The following is a 17,909-nucleotide window of genomic DNA, read 5'->3' as shown; positions in this document are numbered from 1 at the left end:
CAAAGATCAAAGATGGCATGGTAATCGATTACCGAGTCAATTACCGAGTAATTAAGTTATCTTTTAATCTAAGTCGTTTTGGCAGCGTTTTGTAATAAGGCGATAAAAAACTAAGCGGACCTAAATAGACATAACAATGCCTTAAACTAAGTCATATCTTTGTAAAACGACGCGATTTATCATCGCCACACCCTCGACTTGGTTTATTTGGAAAGTCAACGGTACCTTAATCACTCATTATATGTTGTAATGAGCTTTTAAGAACACCTGTATCAAACCAAATCGGATTTGGTCTCCACTGACCTATTTCGGCAATCGCTTCGCTTTGAAATGTAAACTAATTTATAAATCATAATAATTCAGTGTCGTAAAAGTCGTTGTCAAAGGTGTGTCCATTTGGGATTTTCTTTTCAAAACTTAATTATATTGCTTGTTCCAAATTTTATTTGTCAATGCATAAATGCCGTCTTCTCACACTTCTTATTACTAAACTGGAACCCAACGAGGTGTTAATTTACTGGTTTCCGGACAGGTTCAGGTGATCTTTGTTATTTTTATGGGTACCTAAACAGCCCATTAAAACAAAAAGAATTTTGTGGTCGCTTCAGAGTCATCGCGCGAGGCGCGGTCCTTTCACTTGGCCGCGAATTTGCTTCTGCTCCACATTTGACCCATGCTACCTGCATTTCAAGGCCGATCCTGTACACTTTCGATTTTTATCCGTTACGTCATATGGGTGTGTCCCAGACGTGTAGAATCTCAATCGAGTTGTCCCAGATCTGGGTTTTGTACGCATTTCCTCGACCACCGGAAGCATCCCGTGGAGAAGTGGCCACCGCGTCCTCCAGATTGCAGGCACTGGACGAAATCCGTGGCCTCATTAATCTCGTTTTAAATGTTCAGAAAAAGTCAGATCGTGAATTTTCGATGTTGGCCAACGTTTTGACAAATGGATGCTTAAAACGCCCACTGGTCCGTTTGTAATCATTCAAATGGTAAAGAAAACGCGGAATTTAAGGCAGAGTGGGCTCGGGGGTTTTACCGAGACGAGCCGGTTATGTCACGTCTAGGAAGCCCAGATATGGGTGATGGTATTGTGAGTGATAAACTGGAGCGAGTCGCTGATGGCCAAGCTAATTAAAAGCGATAAGCGATAAAACACGGGTTTTTGCTAATAAAAATTAATTGGATTCGTCACGCGCAATTAGGCAGAATTGGTACGTGTGAAAATCGAATCTCAAGATTTGGAAAGAGTGTCTCAACACCGACGGTAGAAAACGATCTGCCTCGTCACAACTTTTAAGGCTTCTTTATGGACTTGTTACAAGGTTTTTTATATTTGGATCAGTTACATAACGTTATTGGGTGGCACTAATAATGAGCTCTACTTTTCCCCAACAAAATCGATCGATGTCCTGGCGCAATCCTCCCCACATTCCCTCAAAAAAACGCAACTTCCGGAGGATGCTCCTTCGGCCGGCCATCTTGTTTCATCCGAAAGTGTATCGATATTCCGGGGGCCAATGACGCAACTGTAACAAGTGCGCATCGCATCGTTACATTGTAGCATCCTGGCAAGGATTGGCGGCGATGCCGCGAATGAAAATCGACGAAAAGTGAACAAAGAGAGATATTGGCTGAGGATTTTTTGCCGTTGCGTAATCTGACCTAAATTAAAGATCTAAACTAGCGATTTTATTGGTCTCTGTTTCCTTTATTGGGATTATAAATTCCGAGATCGTGGCTGGAATGAAGTCAATGAGAGAAACCGACGAGGGAAGTCAAAGAGGTTGAAAAGTGTGGTTTAGTTCCCGTATGGGAACCTGCAATTACGTTTTTTTGGCGATTTAACAATAAAAAAATAATTATTGGTTTGGCGAGATCTGGTAAAAGGTTACTTGCTCTGGATTCCATCGACCTCCTGAGTTATATCCGATGTTGTAATGAATTCCTCAAAAAGTTTTTTCAAGAACGGTCCAATTTATGCATGAATGTTGGAGACGATACTGAATGCGTGACATTTAGCGACCAGACTGGACGAGTTTTTTGTCGGTGGCCACCGAAATTTTTTTCCTTGTGCAATATGATATTGATAGCACTACAAATCTTACCCAAAAATTGATCTCAATTTTCTTTGTTCACAGAAAACCGAAGAAGAAGAGGAAGAGGAAGGTGAGTCGTTTTTTTATATTAGAGGGTCCAGATTTCACTAAATTAGGAAATCTCAAGATTATAGGCTGCTCCAAAAATGTCCTTTCTCCTGGCCCAAAATTTTGGAATTTCTGTTATGGAATCAAAACTGTGAATTCTCTTGCGATCGTCTGCAAATTTGGGAATGACGCAAGACGCTCAAATATTAGATTTACGATCATAATGGCCAAATTACATAATAATTGGAGTAATCAGATTAGTCACTGAAGAAAGTTTTTCTCGGTATACAAAATGTGCTCAGTTTAGGTCTGTGACCGATATTTCTGCAATCCGTTGCATTCAAACTTCATAAAACTCGCTTTAGAATTGTAGAGGAAACAAGTGTTATTTACATAAAATTGCCATCAGAGTTAAATAATATACGATCGACAGGTGGAGTTTTATGGCCACTAAATGACAGAACGACTCAATAAAGAGATCGGATTTCATCAAGTTCGGCTATAATTTCACTGCTTGTAAATAATTTTTTTATGGCGAGAGTTTTGAATTGTAGTGGGAGTTTACGAAATCGAAAGATGACATAAATTTGTAACTACACTAAACCAAAATTACGTGTAACATGCTCAAGTACTGAAATTTTGCCACACAAAAATAATAACACTGACCGACAAAATAAAAGATAAAACATGTCGTCTTAATAAAAATTAGTGCACCCTGTGTAATTTTGATCGGAAAACACGATGGTGACCTTAACGTCTAGTTTTTAAGATATGAAAAAACTGCTAATTTGAGTGCAAAAGCATTTAAAATCATCTCAAGATAGTGCGTACAAAATATTATGAAAATCAGTGAAACCGTTCTTAAAAAATAAAGATTTTATGGTAACATTTCCGGAACTAGATATACATTTTTGTCGTTTTTATTTATTTAACTCTCTGAATGTCTTAGTTATAATTAAAAATAATTTTTTGATAAAAAAAAAGAAAATTATCTAAGGTGAGTTGGGGTAATATCGGACGCGAGGTAAGACCGAACGAGGCTGCCCAAATTTGTATTTAATTGAGACTGAGAATTTTAAACTAGTCTAAATTACGTTCAATGATCCTGACTCAGATTACAGTTGTCATAAATCACAGTAACAATGAAATGATACAAAAAACACGTAATTCAAAAAGACACTTTAAATACATTTATTTTTTACTTTTCTTTTGGACTCTTTTCGGAAAATCTTGATACTGACACTAATGAGCATGATAGCAAAAATTTGGTTGCTTTTTTAGCATAGCAAATTAACAAAAAAAAACATTAAATTCTTTTTATTTCAATTTTTTTTATCAGGTAAGTTGGGGCAATTTTTTTTTATGAAAATTAACACAGTCATATTTTGAATGTTACCTAATAAATTGTTAACAATTTTCACATAATTATGGGTATCAGAGTAACAAAAATATATTCAGTTAACCGTTTTTGAGATAATTAAACAAGAAAAAAATTGTTTTTTATTTCTTTATTGATACTTTTCTACTTCTAAAAGATCTTTTGAATAGAAATAAGTAATTATTTTGAGTTTTTATACAGGGTCCGGCAACACTTGTGTCCACCCCCAAAATCGTCTTTAATTTTAAAGATAAAATTTTGAAAATTTGCATACGCTCACAGTTGACAAAGCTCTAGAAGCTGACGTAAAAATTTGTTTTTTATCACTGATAGTTTTGGCGTCGCGACGCCTTAAAAATGTAATTGTTAGGTAATTGTGAGGGTTTGTGATATCAACCCCTAATTTAATTTTTTTTCAATATAAATATGTTAAAAATATCTGAGTTATTATTTTAGATTCAATGCAAATAGTCTTCAAAATTTGAGGAAAAAATGCTGTTTTATCAAGTTAGTTTCCAATTTTATTATGTCAAAATTGGGAACTACGTTTACACCCATCTGTCAACATCTTGTGTCACAAATGACATCTATTCTTTGGCTCGCTTTAGATTGTAACAAAAGTGTTACTTGGTGAAATTGTCACTTTGTCGATGTTAATTAACGATTTCTGGTGTCCATAAAGTGCAACATGCCCGTGGTAATCAAAATTAACCTTTATAAAAGTGAGTGAAGTGACTTGTGAAATTTTGGTGTAAACGTAGATTGCCGCTGCACTGTCATAATTTTGAAAACTAACTTGATAAAGCAACGTTTTTTTCGCAAATTTTAAACACAATTTGCATTAGATTTAAAATAAAAACTCAGATATTTGTACCACAGTTATGTTGAAATAAAATTGAATTCGCGTATATTTCCGCAAAAACTCAAAAATCGCTAAAAATTATACTTCTTAGGCGTCGCGACGCCAACCAAACCGTGATAAAAAAAACAAATTTTTACGTCAGCTTCTAGAGCTTTGTCAACTATGAGCGTATGCAAATTTTCAAAATTTTATCTTTAAAATTAAAGACGATTTTGGGGGTGGACACAAGTGTTGCCGGACCCTGTATATAGGGTCCGGCAACACTTGTGTCCACCCCCAAAATCGTCTTTAATTTTAAAGATAAAATTTTGAAAGTGTGCATACGTCAAAGTTGACAAAGCTCTAGAAGCTGACCCAATTTTTTTTTTATTACTGATAGTTTTGGCGTCGCGACGCCTTAAAAATGTAATTTTTAGGTAATTGTGAAGGTTTCTGATATCAACCCTTTATTTAATTTTTTTTCAATATAAATATGTTAAAAATACCTCAGTTGTTATTTTAGATTCAATGCAAATTGTCTTCAAAATTTTAGAAAAAAATGCTGTTTTATCAAGTTAGTTTCCAATTTCAATACGTCAAAATTTGGAACTACGTTTACACCCATCTGTAACATCTTGTGTCATAAATGACATCTATCCTTTGGCTCGCTTTTGATTGGAACAAAAGTCTTACTTGGTGAAATTGTCGCTTTGTCGATGTTAATTAACGATTTCTGGTGTTCATAAAGTGCAACATGCCCGTGTTAATCAAAATTAACCTTTATAAAAGTGAATAAAGTGACTTGTGAAATTTTGGTGTAAACGTAGTTTGCCACTGCACTGTGATAATTTTGACTATTCCATGCTTATAAGTTAACATCCAATCAGATTTGAGATCTACCATGGTATTATCGCGGCAAGCCTTAGCACGGTGCTGGTGTTGTCAACCATGGTTACATAAGCAAATTAATTTTTTGACGTTTAAAAATGAGTCGTTTTGCTAATAATTCCGCTGACAAAATTATTATTATTATTACTACTGTATGCATGGAATAGTCGTGCAAAATACAATTCGTAGGATGAATATTCTGTGATAATTTAGGGGTCAATTCTAATTCAGTGCCGCAAATCGGTTAAGCAGCGGCAAAGTTGCCGCACTGTCAAATGCAAAATAAAATGAAGCACAGGGCGCGAAAGCATTGTCAAGCGTCGATATTTTTTGAAACATGGGGTAGACAACTAGTTGACGAAACGACTTGCATCATCTCATTCTTCTAGTCCTAACCAATTAAGCAAGATTCTACTCCAAAATTTGGGCAAAATGAAGCCGAATGACAGATGCCGCAATATCCATGGTAACCACGGTTTGCGTTAACGCAAAATCGAATTAAAATTAGGCCCTTATTTATTAGCAAACTCAATTTATGTTGCTCTTAGAAAATACCACTCGTTGCTACGCAACTCGTGGTATTTTCATAGCAACATAAATTTCGTTTAGCTAATAAATCGTCTAAATTATCACGAATAGTCACCTACTCATGGTATTACTATTGAAAACTAACCTGATAAAAAACTACGTTTTTTTCGCACATTTTAAACACAATTTGCATTAGATTTAAAATAAAAACTCAGATATTTGTAACACAGTTATGTTGAAAAAAATTGAATTCGCGAATATTTCCGCAAAAATTCAAAAATCGCTAATAATTATACTTCTTAGGGCCGCGACGCCAAACAAACCGTGATAAAGAACAAATTTTTGCGTTAGCTTCTAGAGTCTTGTCAACTACGAGCGTATGCAAATTTTCAAAATTTTATCTTTAAAATTAAAGACGACTTTAGGGGTGGACACAAGTGTTGCCGGACCCTGTATCTCAAAAATTGTTTGTTCTAAAGAATTTTCAAGCTCATCATCGTGCTTTTAGGAGATCAAATTACATAAGAATATCAACTTTCTTACGCCGACGACAAAAATCGTGTTGACCAGTGTAATTTGTACAGAACGGGGAAAGATCACGGCCGAAATCCAAAATTCATCAATCAAAAATGAGATTTTGTTCAAATTTTTTTGTCAAATCATTACGACCTTCCTTCGCCGTCCTTGTGCCTCTTATCCGCCTTCAGACGGATACTACGATTTTGACCAAACCCCGTCTTTCATTCAATATCACTTTCATTCACGACAATAGATTTATGATTGTCATGTTACGTATTTCGATGGTTTCTCTCCGACCTCGATTTGGAAGTGAGGCACAAATGATAATTTCGATGGCGAAAATGACATAATTAAACTTTGTCAGTTATTTGGGTCGGATGTTTGTATGCAGATAAATTTTTATGGCGTTGCTGGAATTTGATGCAAAATATTTTTATTGGGATATTACACCGTTTATTTGGTTGTCTAGTAGATATGAACGCTCAATTTAAATTAATACCGCCCTGACATCTATCCGGAGTTGTCTGCAGTTGTTGAGCGCTTTCACCATTTTCTGTCGGTTCTTAGGAGTGCGGTGAAGAGGTGGCGCTGTGGTTAGATTTCGCTTTTTCGCGACAAATTTACGATGGGAACTCTATGGGAACACTTTTTCGTCATAAAAGTAATTAATCAAATCATGACTACAGAATTGTTTACTCAGCTGCCATTAAAAGGAAAGCGGAGGGATTAAAAACGAATTAGCAACGTGCATTTGTCTTGGATTTAGTGTGATAGAAAGTCTAATGGAAGTCGTAAAGTTCTAAAATCATGTGGTTTTCACAGTCATAAAATTTTTCATAAATCATAGAAAAAGTTCAGTGCTCCACAAAAGTAATTACACGCCATAATAATAATTACCGGAGTGAATTGTTATCTCTCGTAAACCTTGAAAGGATACATGATTTAATTGAACACCATTAAACATTTCCTATATCTTGTGGGTATGTTATTATAGCAACTTCGTTTTCCGCCGTCACAAACAATAAGGAAGATCAATCTTGTTCCATCTCAGCGGTTCGAAAGCTCATTGCATTTCAACAAAAAACCTCTCAGCAGTTGTGGCATAATTTTTCTAATGAATTTTGATTTGGTTGACAAGTCGTACATCCGTTCCATTGAAGTGCATCGCTAAGAGCCGTCAGCGCGAGTTTTGCTTCAGTAATTTGATTTCTCACCTCGCTTCCATTTTCCACATTCGCTAAAAATCGCGTTTCCGTACCACATACCTCGACGAGAAAAAGAAGATCTTCAGTAATTAAGCCGTTTTTCTGGTGATAAGAAGTTTTTGTTTTGTGGCGGCGTTCTTGCGCTGATTCACATCGTTATCGGAAAGTGTAACGACTGACTCGAAATAGTACTCCTATCATTTTCGTTTTTAATTACTTTCATAGAAAAGATGACAATTGTTTCGTTCCACTTTTCCTGGGACGACTGTCGAATTCTTTAGCATTTTCGAACAAATTGTGCACACTTTCTAGGGATTTATTGCGATTAGTAATAAAGTGTGAACAATAAACGTGAGCTTTCACGGTGTGGAGGTACGAAATGGCGATTTTACTGCAATCGGGGCGAATTGCTCTAATCTGAACGAATTAAAGTGGTTACAGTTATTTGCTAAATTGCTCAGTCTTTGCGGGAAATTATTGCTAAATATGCAAAAATATGCTAGGGAACTGTGAATTGTAAATATTTTGGGATTTGCTTCGATTATTCCATGGCTACTTCCCCTGTTTTTTTTTATTTCTTCAGATTCTCTACATTTCACACTTTTCTTTTGATTTTTTGGAATTTTTTGGGTTTTTACGGTCTTACAAGTTTTCTTGGTTCCTTGAAAGCCTTGGACTCTATATTCTCTGAGTTAATATTTTATTTACTAAAACTGGAAAAATTAAAGATTATTTAGAAAACTGTCTAAAAAGATTTGAGGAATCTCAGGAATTTTGATTTTTTCGGATTCAACTATTTTTTCAGATGCTGATTTCGAATCTTAATACCTTACTGCAAATTTTTTCAGATTTTCAATTTTTTTATTTTTTTTTACCTTTTTTATGTTTCGATTTTTTAAATTAAACTTTAGCGTTTATTTTTTGTGTTTTTTTATATGTGTACCTATTGACCAAAATTTCAAACATGATTCTCTATTTTTTTTTAATTAAATTTATTTATTTGATTCAAAATATGTTCTTTGGAACCCATGGAGTTTTTTATTTCATAAATTTTTGAAAGAATCAAAAACCATTCCGATTAATTTTTGGATTTTTAAATTGTTTTTCGGTCTTTAACATTTGTCTTATTCATGTTCTTTAAAAAAACTGAAAAACGGCAATAGTTGAGAACCTAAGAAGAAATTAAATCTGAAAAATAAGTCGAAAATATTAAATTTTAGTAGTATTCCAACATTTTTGGACTAATTTTTTTGGATTCTTTTATTCTGTTTTTTTTTACTTTCTGGACTTTTTGTTTTTTTTTACGCTTTACAGGTTTTCTTGGTTTGTCGACAGCCTTGGAATTTATTTTTTATGTTCTCTGAGTTAATATTTTATTTCCTAAAACTGGAAAAATTGAAATTATTTAGAAAACTGTATAAAAAGATTTGCCGAATCTCAGGAATTTTGATTTTCTCGGATTTAATTATTTCTTTAGATGCTGATTTCAAATCGTATCTACATGCTGCGAATGTTTTCAGATTCTTATTTTTTTTTAATTTTTTTGTTTTTTTTATGTTCGATTTTTTGGATCACACTTTAGAATTCTATATAATTTTTTATTTTTATATTCATTTGATTCAAAATACGTTTTTTTGAACTCTTGGAGTTTTTTATTTGATAGATTTTTGATAAAATTAAAATCTATTTCGATTAATGTTTGGATTTTTACATTGCTTTTGGATCTTTAAGATTCGTCTTATTAATGTTCTTTAAAAACAATCTGAAAAACAGCAATAGTTAAGAACCTAAGAAGAATTTAAATCTGAAAAGTATATCAAAAATATTAAATTTTGTGACGTTTTCAGTATTGCAACGTTGGACAATTTTTTTTTTAGATTTGTTTATTCTGTTTTTTTATTCTTTCAAAGTCTCAAATTTGCAGTTTTTATCTTTGTTAGATTTTCCAATTTTTTTTGATTTTTTTTAAATATTTAGAAACTCGAAAATTGTTAAAATTCGTATACTTACTTAATTACTTAATTATAATTTTGATAAACCAGAAACTGGTTTGTAATCATGTCTATCGCATCTATGAAGATTGCGATTTAGAAATGTGGCAAATGAAAGTTTTAGATTCCTTGCACCTTTTTGCAGGTTTGAATTTTGGAATTCCTCTGATTTTCTAGAATTATTTGAACAGGTATGCAACGGTCATTATGCAATATGTAACGTTTCAAAGAACTGCATTTAAAATGTGCATTATTACCGTCAGGCATACTTGCACATGCATTTTACTAAAAACCGCTCATTACTTAGAATCCGATTTTTTTTCAGAAGTGTTAGACACTGTTCTTCCTAATCGGTGAATCCGATTATAATTCTGTCAGTGTGTTAATGCATTCGGTCTAGACGCGCCATATTTGGCGTGGAAACCGTTAGCGAGTGCACAGCTTAATGCAAACTGTGCATAAATCAAAAATATTGACGTTGAAATAATGATTTGATTGGTTTAAAAAATTTGAAAACAGGTCACACGTGCAGGATGCATATCAAAATGGAAGAAAACGCGCCAATATTATTGTCACGCTAGCGTGCTTCCTTTTTTTTTCAACGTGATGGATAATAAAGCTCTTCATTTCCTCTTCCATCTGGACAAATCCATCATCCGAGTTCAAACAACAGTAAAAGTTACAGTCTTCTGAAGAAGCATAAATTTAATAGCGCATATTCTACCAGTTGTAAAAATCTTCCTAATCATTGCTCCTCATCGCATTCGTTCTGATCCAATAAACGCGCCAATGCAGGAACTCTTGTTTACTGTTGCTCATGAATCGAGCCACTGTTTGAAAAATTATCTTGTTACATCTGCACAAAAAAGTATAACAGCTTCAAAAGCCGCTATCCATAGTAATTACGGAATTATTCATCGGGTAATTACGCTGTGGTGTAAATGATTTTTGAACGGAACAAGCGGTGCGATGTGATACTGACCTCAAAGTTGGGTACAGATGCTCGGTAAAAAAAAATCATGAGAGATGTCATCTGGTCTATGCCCCGCGAAGATATTTAGATTAGATCTTAACACAAGGGGCAGTCTGTGGGAAATCCACTGAGATTTGAAACGGAATATTAAACGTGGTTTAGATTTCTATTTCAGTGACGGGTTTTTGCGGAGAAATTGCACTTTTTTGACCGAGTGAAGTTCATAAATCTTGCGATAAGAGAGAGGTTTTGGGTGGCGAGCGCTCCCCGTCCCATAGCCCACGAGAAAAAATAGTGTAAGACACCTGAAGGGTCCGCCAGCGTGCATTCTCACCGATAATTGACGTTATAATGAACGTTCACACTCTGGTAATTGAAGAGCTCGGTTTCTAATATTCTCTTGAGAGCAATAATTTTCGGATTTTTTCCCGGAGTAATTGAATCCTGGAACAGTTTACTGCAGTGGTAAATAAATCTCTACTTTTATGATTGTTTCACCTTTACCCTGACATTGCAAGTAACAGTGTATAAAATGGGAAAGCTTAGAACTTTTCGTCGAGAACGAAAGAAGGAATCAGGCTGGCACGATATTTCTTCACGACACCCGCTAAGAGTCAACAATTTTACGTGGTACGATGGTTATAATGTGACACGTTATTAATCATCCTGTATAATCGAGTCAAGTGTTGAATTTATTGATTCGGGTTGGTATTATAGTAATAAATAGTTTGATGATGGTTTTGAAAGGGTCAGGGACTGAAAAAGTCACCGGAGTTTTCTATGCAGCGCTTCCTGGAAAAGGCGGAAGGTCGCTCTACCATTTTAAAAGAAAATTATATTTTCTTCACGTATTTATAATAATAGTTTTCATACCATTTATCTTGTCTATTTTCCTTTCATATTCCTCTTATGAAAGAGGCTTATTTTTTCTATTCTCTATGTTAATAAAATGTTATTCAATTTTTAGTTTTATTCTCCAAATTTTCTTTGAATTCTCTTTGGATTTCCGACATTGCCGTCGTTTTTTTTAGACTCTTTTGATTTCTCCACCTTTTCTTAATTTCTTAATTTGCCAAATTCTTTCGGATCTTGCTTAGAATTTCTGATTTCCCTGCCCATTTTCTGTGGTATTTTCTTGAATTTGATCGATGGTCTCAATCGGAAATCAGCGAAATTAATCGAAGTGATTTTTCCGCAGTGCCACTTTTCCCGTTTCCTCCACACCTTCTCCTGTCACTCACGCCAAGTCTAATTTGTCATCGTAAGACGCCCTGTCAAAACTCGCTCACTAAGCAAACTTCCCGACCCTGCTCGTACGCCCATGGAATGCATTGACCCCAGAGGAAGAGAGAATTTTCTTGGATCGATAACTGTGCCAGTCGTATCATCTTTTGGAGCACTTTATGAGCGTCCATAAACATTTTGCTCCTTTCTTTCATAATTCAATAACCGTGTGCGGACGGTGTGGAGTTTTTGTCTATTTTTTGGGGCCGTAATTCCGTTATGTTTTGTTGCTAAGTCACGCACTGCAAGCTCGTTTTCTGCATACGTGTGGAATGGTCGATTTTTGACAGTAATTTTTCCGTCTGGCGTGCAGAGGCGATAGTTTTCTCTCGGAGGAGACCTTCAATTTCGATATCGGTGTGCACTGAGTCGTGGGTACTACTTAGGAAACAATAAAAGCCACATGTCTAATTACATGATGACTACACACTAAATTGCGAATGACAAAATTACGTTCCAGCAAACCCAGAAAGTACAAATCTTTAGTTCAGTGAACTGGTGCATGAGTAATAAAATCACACGATTTGTACTTACTGAACCTGAAAGTACTACCGTCTTGACCACTTTATGAACAATAAGAAACCGATTTTCTTAAAAGGCGATTTGCATTTCTCTCGTCGGAATTTCATTTCATCCGTCATATTTTAACCATATTTGTGTTTCCTTTTCCTTCTCAATAAACAGGATATGATCGGAATACCTCCAAAGAAAGCACCGATCCCTCTATTGCTTCACCAAATTGCCGAGTCTTTTGCAGGAAATTATTGCAAAATATGCAAAAACATGCTAGGGAACTACGACTTGTAAATATTTTTTGATTTACTTCGATTATTTTGTGGCTACTTCCTAAGGTTTTTCTTTCATTTCTTCCGATTCTCTGCATTTCAGTTTTCTTTTGATTTTCTGGACTTTTTTGGAATGTTTACGGTCTTACAAGTTTTCTTGGTTCGTTGAAAACCTTGGAATATTTTTTTATGTTCTCTGAATTAATATTTTATTTCTTTAAACTAGAAAAATTGAAAATTATTTAGAAAACTGTTTAAAAAGATTTAAGAAATCTCAGAAATTTTCATTTTCTCGGATTCAACTATTTCTTAAGATGCTGATTTCGAATCGTATCTAAATACTGCGAATTTTTTCAGATTCCCTATTTTTTTTTGTTTTGATTTTTTGGATCAGTCTTTAGCATTTATTTTTGAGCTTTTTTTGTATGTATTCTGGCAGAAATTTTATTTTATTTATTTGATTCGAAATATATATTTTTGAACTCTTGGAATTTTGTATTTTATAGATTTTTGGAAGAATCAAAAGCCATTTCGATTAATTTTTTGATTTTCAAATTGTTTTTGGATCTTTAAGATTCGTCTTATTCATGTTCTTTAAAAAAATCTGAAAAGCGGCAATAGTTAGAACATAAGAAGAATTTAAATCTGAAAAATAACTCGAAAATATTAAATTGTCTGACGTTTCCAGTATTCAAACGTTTTTGAACTAATTTTTTTGGGTTATTTTATTGTTTTTTTATTCGCACAAAAACTGAAATTTGCCATTTTTATATTTGTCAGATTTTCCAAATCTTTTTGAATTTGGTATTTTTAATTTATATATTTTGACCATATTTGTGTTTCCTTTTCCTTCTTAATAAACAGGATATGATTGAAATACCTCCAAAGAAAGCACCGAACCCTATTCCTTCACCCAAAAGCGAAAGTAAGAGTTTTACAATGAAAATGTAGGTAAAGATGCTACCGATTGCCAGCGAACACCACCACCTGTACCACCATAAAACGTGGCTCTAAATCGTGACTTTTGATAAAGTACGTTTCACACGACCTGCTAGCATTTCTAAGTCCATTCTTATCGGCAAATCGAAATTCGGTGCTGTGATGTTTAATTGGAAGCCAAGTTCGGCGGTACTGGAGTGGAACCAAGTACCGTTGGGGTCAAATCAACGAGGAGCGAAATTAGGTACTTAAAAAATTAAGCGTACAAGGTACTATCTAAGTTGAATCGACACGACCCCTCGTTTTGATTAATGTTTAGCATTGCTTGTGCGTTGGTACCGGTGACCCGTTAGATACTGAGAAAAATCACGGCCATTATGGGTACGAACGTCGCACCTTATGAATAATACCATCACTTATCAAAGTGAGCATCTAATTTATATTGGTGGCTTGTCAGCGGAACACCCACCAGCAGTAGAAATCAAAACATAACTTTTGACACCGAGAAGAAGCCCGATATTGGTGAATGTTGAGTTGATGAAGAGCCCGAGTTGTAACAATCTAATTTGATGGACTTTCACTGGGAGGTTAAAACCGTCTTTAACCTTTTTCCGTTTTTTCGGTCGTCTCTATAACAAATGATTCACTCTTTCCATTACGACGGCCGTCGTGGGCAGATAATTCCATTCAGAAGATTATGCAAGAGCAATTTACAAAGTGATTTTTCGCAGACTGGCCCTAAAAAACTCCAATCACGACGTTTCCTGTCATTATAAGCGAAAAAGCTTCGATTTCATTAGAAGCAAAGCTCGCATTTGTGCAACCATCAATTCTTCCGCCAACTGGTAATTATTACTTGACGCTGCGAACTGGTAATTACAATGTGCAATCTTGCATTATGTGATTACAATAATCTCAGATCCACGTTGGCGGGGCGATTTTTACCACGGAAGAATTTCTTAAGATGGATATTACAAGTGACACTGACACACTCTTTCCTTCTTTCACATTTGAATATCAGTGTCATTGCCAATGCTCTTTCTCGGACACCGAATCATGCATTATTTATCTTCGATTAAGAAGAATCATTTTCAACAAACAGAGAGAGCTGAGTAAATGTTTCCGTTGTGCATCCGCGATGGCTTATCTCCATTATGCAAATGTTTCTTCAGATGCTGATCAGTTTGTCAAATCAAATAAATTATTTTGTTTTGATTCGTTTTTCTTGCGTGGTTTTTTAATGGGCTCTTTCCTGTCGATTATGATTTTATTTGGCGCTTTCGATCAACGATAATTGGGTTGTAGGCGCACTTTCGGTCCATTTGATGTGGATTTGTTTCCGAAAAAAGTTAATTATGGACGGTTTGTTTTACGTTTGTTATTAACTTGTCAAAAACGGAAAGTGAGTTAATTGGACCGCTCACTAAATTTGAACGGTGTGTTTTTGAGGCTTGACGTCAAGTAGCATTTCGATATTTTCCCATAGGTACTTTGAAGGCTAAACAAGTTCTGCGTGAATTACCACTATTAAAACAGGTTACTTTACATTTTTGTCGTTATTAGCTAGAATTTCATAGTTAATAACATATCGAGAAAACGTTGTTTGGCACGAAAAGAGCTTCTTTTTTTATCAAAACCACCTGTCGCACTTCACCTGAGATTTCTACGCATTAATATTAATCGCGCTTCAATGCCAGTTTCACAAATCAGATGTATGTATGTGGGTTTTGGGCAATTTTGCAGACATGGCTAAAACTTTCCTGGGTAACTGAAACTGACAGTTACGAGGATGAGTAAACAGCGAAGTCATACTAATCATGTAAATGTATTCATTAAAATCTTGCATTGTTTAGATTTTTTTTGTAGTTGTTGAATTTATATTTTTGAATTCTGTGATTTTTTAGTTGTTGAAATCTTGTTTTTTTTAATTTCGCGATTTACATTGTAAATTGAAATTAAAGAATGGCATATGCTTTAGATTCTGCGTGAAATTCTGCGTGAAATGAACAACAATACTTTAAAATTGCTTCATAAATAAGCGAGATAGCGACCGAGTCTGAATTAGAGATTGAAAAAATAAAAATTTTGAATTCGAACTATCTAAGATTTATTTCTAAGCTAAAAAATTGCAAAAAAAACGATTTCGAAAAAGGTTTTTTTTTTATATTTGACTTAATTCTGGAGATATCGAGCAAAACCGTTTTTGAACCTCCAAAATTTTGGCCCTCTGGCGACAACCCGAAATTTCAAACACCTCTAATTCAGTTATTTATTGACGAACGAAAAAAATAATGGTAGTTTTGGATTTAACGCGAAATTCTGCGTAAAATGAGCCCATATAGCTTAAATTTTCTGAACAAATAAACGAGACATCTGCCAAAATAGATTTTTAGGGTCATTTTCAATAAGCTCTTTCGGGGCAAAAACTGCGTTTAGTACCATTGAGTTATACATTAATCGAAATTTTTGACTTTTGAGAATGGATTCTAAAGTAGAATGACCCAAGAAAAACGATGGTGAAAACCGTTTCTCAAAATCTTTTGTAGTTTCGGAAATATTGAACTTTGAAAATTGTCCAACCCAAAATTCACTATCCGAAAGTTTCATCGCTAATAGTTCAGTTATTTGTGGACTAATCCTAAAAACCTATTTTTTTGGATTCCATGTGAAATTCTGTCAAAAAAGCGAGATATCGACCGAATTAGATTTAGAAACTTGATTTTTTCGACTAATTTTAAACTTCAAATTGTGGGCATGAAATAAATGAATAAATGAATACATTGGCTGAAGGGCGAGGAAAACGATGGTGAAAATTGGGTTTTATATGGCAGATTTTTAAAGATTTGCCAAATGAATAAATCAAGCATCTAACTGAAAATTGCCCTCAAATTAAAACCCCCGCCCACGCTCTTTCCATAAAATCCACTCTTCACCGATTATTATGTGAGACGCGTTGCGCCAATATTTATTATTGTAGAGAGCATGTGTGCATCAAATTGCATTGCGCTTTCCTTCCTCGTCCTCAAACTTAACGCTTTTACTCGATAAAATTTTAATGACCGACGCAACGAAATTACATTGACGAAATGTCAACGAGCGAACTGTGGTCAATGTACGTTTCAAATTCCGAAACGTTGTATTTACGTTAGCAGTACATGAACCAGCTTTAAAATAAACCATTAATGGACTCACTTCCGCGACAAAATACCAACTGGTTCTTTTCCACACACTTCTTAGTTTTTCTTTGGTATTTTTTATTTTTGTTTGTACAACGTAACGCTTCATCAAATTCTAGTCCTGTATAGAAAATAATGATGCCGATATGGTCTGGGAGGTTTCAGTTATGCTTACTGAACACTCATCACTCCGGAGCCAATTATTATTGAGAACGTAGAAAAGATTATGATTTTGTGGATTCGTATCGAGAGATAAAGGTAATTGTAACTGTTCTTTCGTTTTATTGAAAACGACGAAGGAGACTTTAAAAAGTGACCGCGTTTGCTATTAAAGCCAATTTATTTTTTGATAGGATAATCGTTTATTGTTCTTAATAAAGAAAAACTTTAATTTGTCTTTAAGAATAATTGTGGGAGTGGCGCACATAAATTAAGGCGTGCACGGATAAATTGATTATAATGATATACATCGTCGATCATCCTTTTTATGTGTTTTAATTAAATATTACGTTGGGAGATGTTTCTGCAAAATTGGATTTGCAGAGACGGGAAGTGAAGTGGCACAAAAAGAGTAATTTCTTTGATCAGACGCTCTGATATTTTATTTTAAAAGTCAACGAAAGAAAATCTGTTTACTTGCATGGACTCGATTTATCTTCTTCTAGAACAGAAATAAATATTCATGAAAATCTAACACAAAAGTATATAAATCCTCGACCGACATTAACAATCCCCACAGCCCTGCACACCTTTTTATAGCTCCATTCCGTCTCATGTTTATTGTCTTGACACACCATTTTTGACACTCCCACCTGAAATTACAGAAGAAAAGCATCTCAATGGACAATTATTCCAAGCTCTGTATTCACAACAAACGTTCCTGCTGTGAGAAGAGAATTTCTACCATCCAAAACGCGCATTCCTTTCTTTCCAAACAAAAAGAAAGAACGACGGATATAATGAAATGGTATGATGCTACACTATCGTGAAAAAATTATTGGATAATTACACACTTGACGCCATGAAAAGTGGGTTATACATCGACAAACAAGTGGAGGAATTTTTTTAAAAACTAAAACTACTCCCGGAAGACGATCCGGGACCTTGTCCGTCTTCCGTCATCGCGTTTCCCGAAACCTCTCCAATGCCCCTTTTATTCCGAAATCCACCCTTTGAAAATCCTGCGACGACAGGAACACCGCTGAAACAATAATCCACATCACGGATGAATGCACAGTGCGGCTATAAAAGC

Source organism: Gnatocerus cornutus, chromosome 1, assembly GCF_029298725.1.
Source record: "Gnatocerus cornutus isolate USDA-ARS CGAHR chromosome 1, icGnaCorn1.1, whole genome shotgun sequence".
NCBI lineage: Eukaryota > Metazoa > Arthropoda > Insecta > Coleoptera > Tenebrionidae > Gnatocerus > Gnatocerus cornutus.
This window is presented reverse-complemented; position numbering follows the sequence as displayed.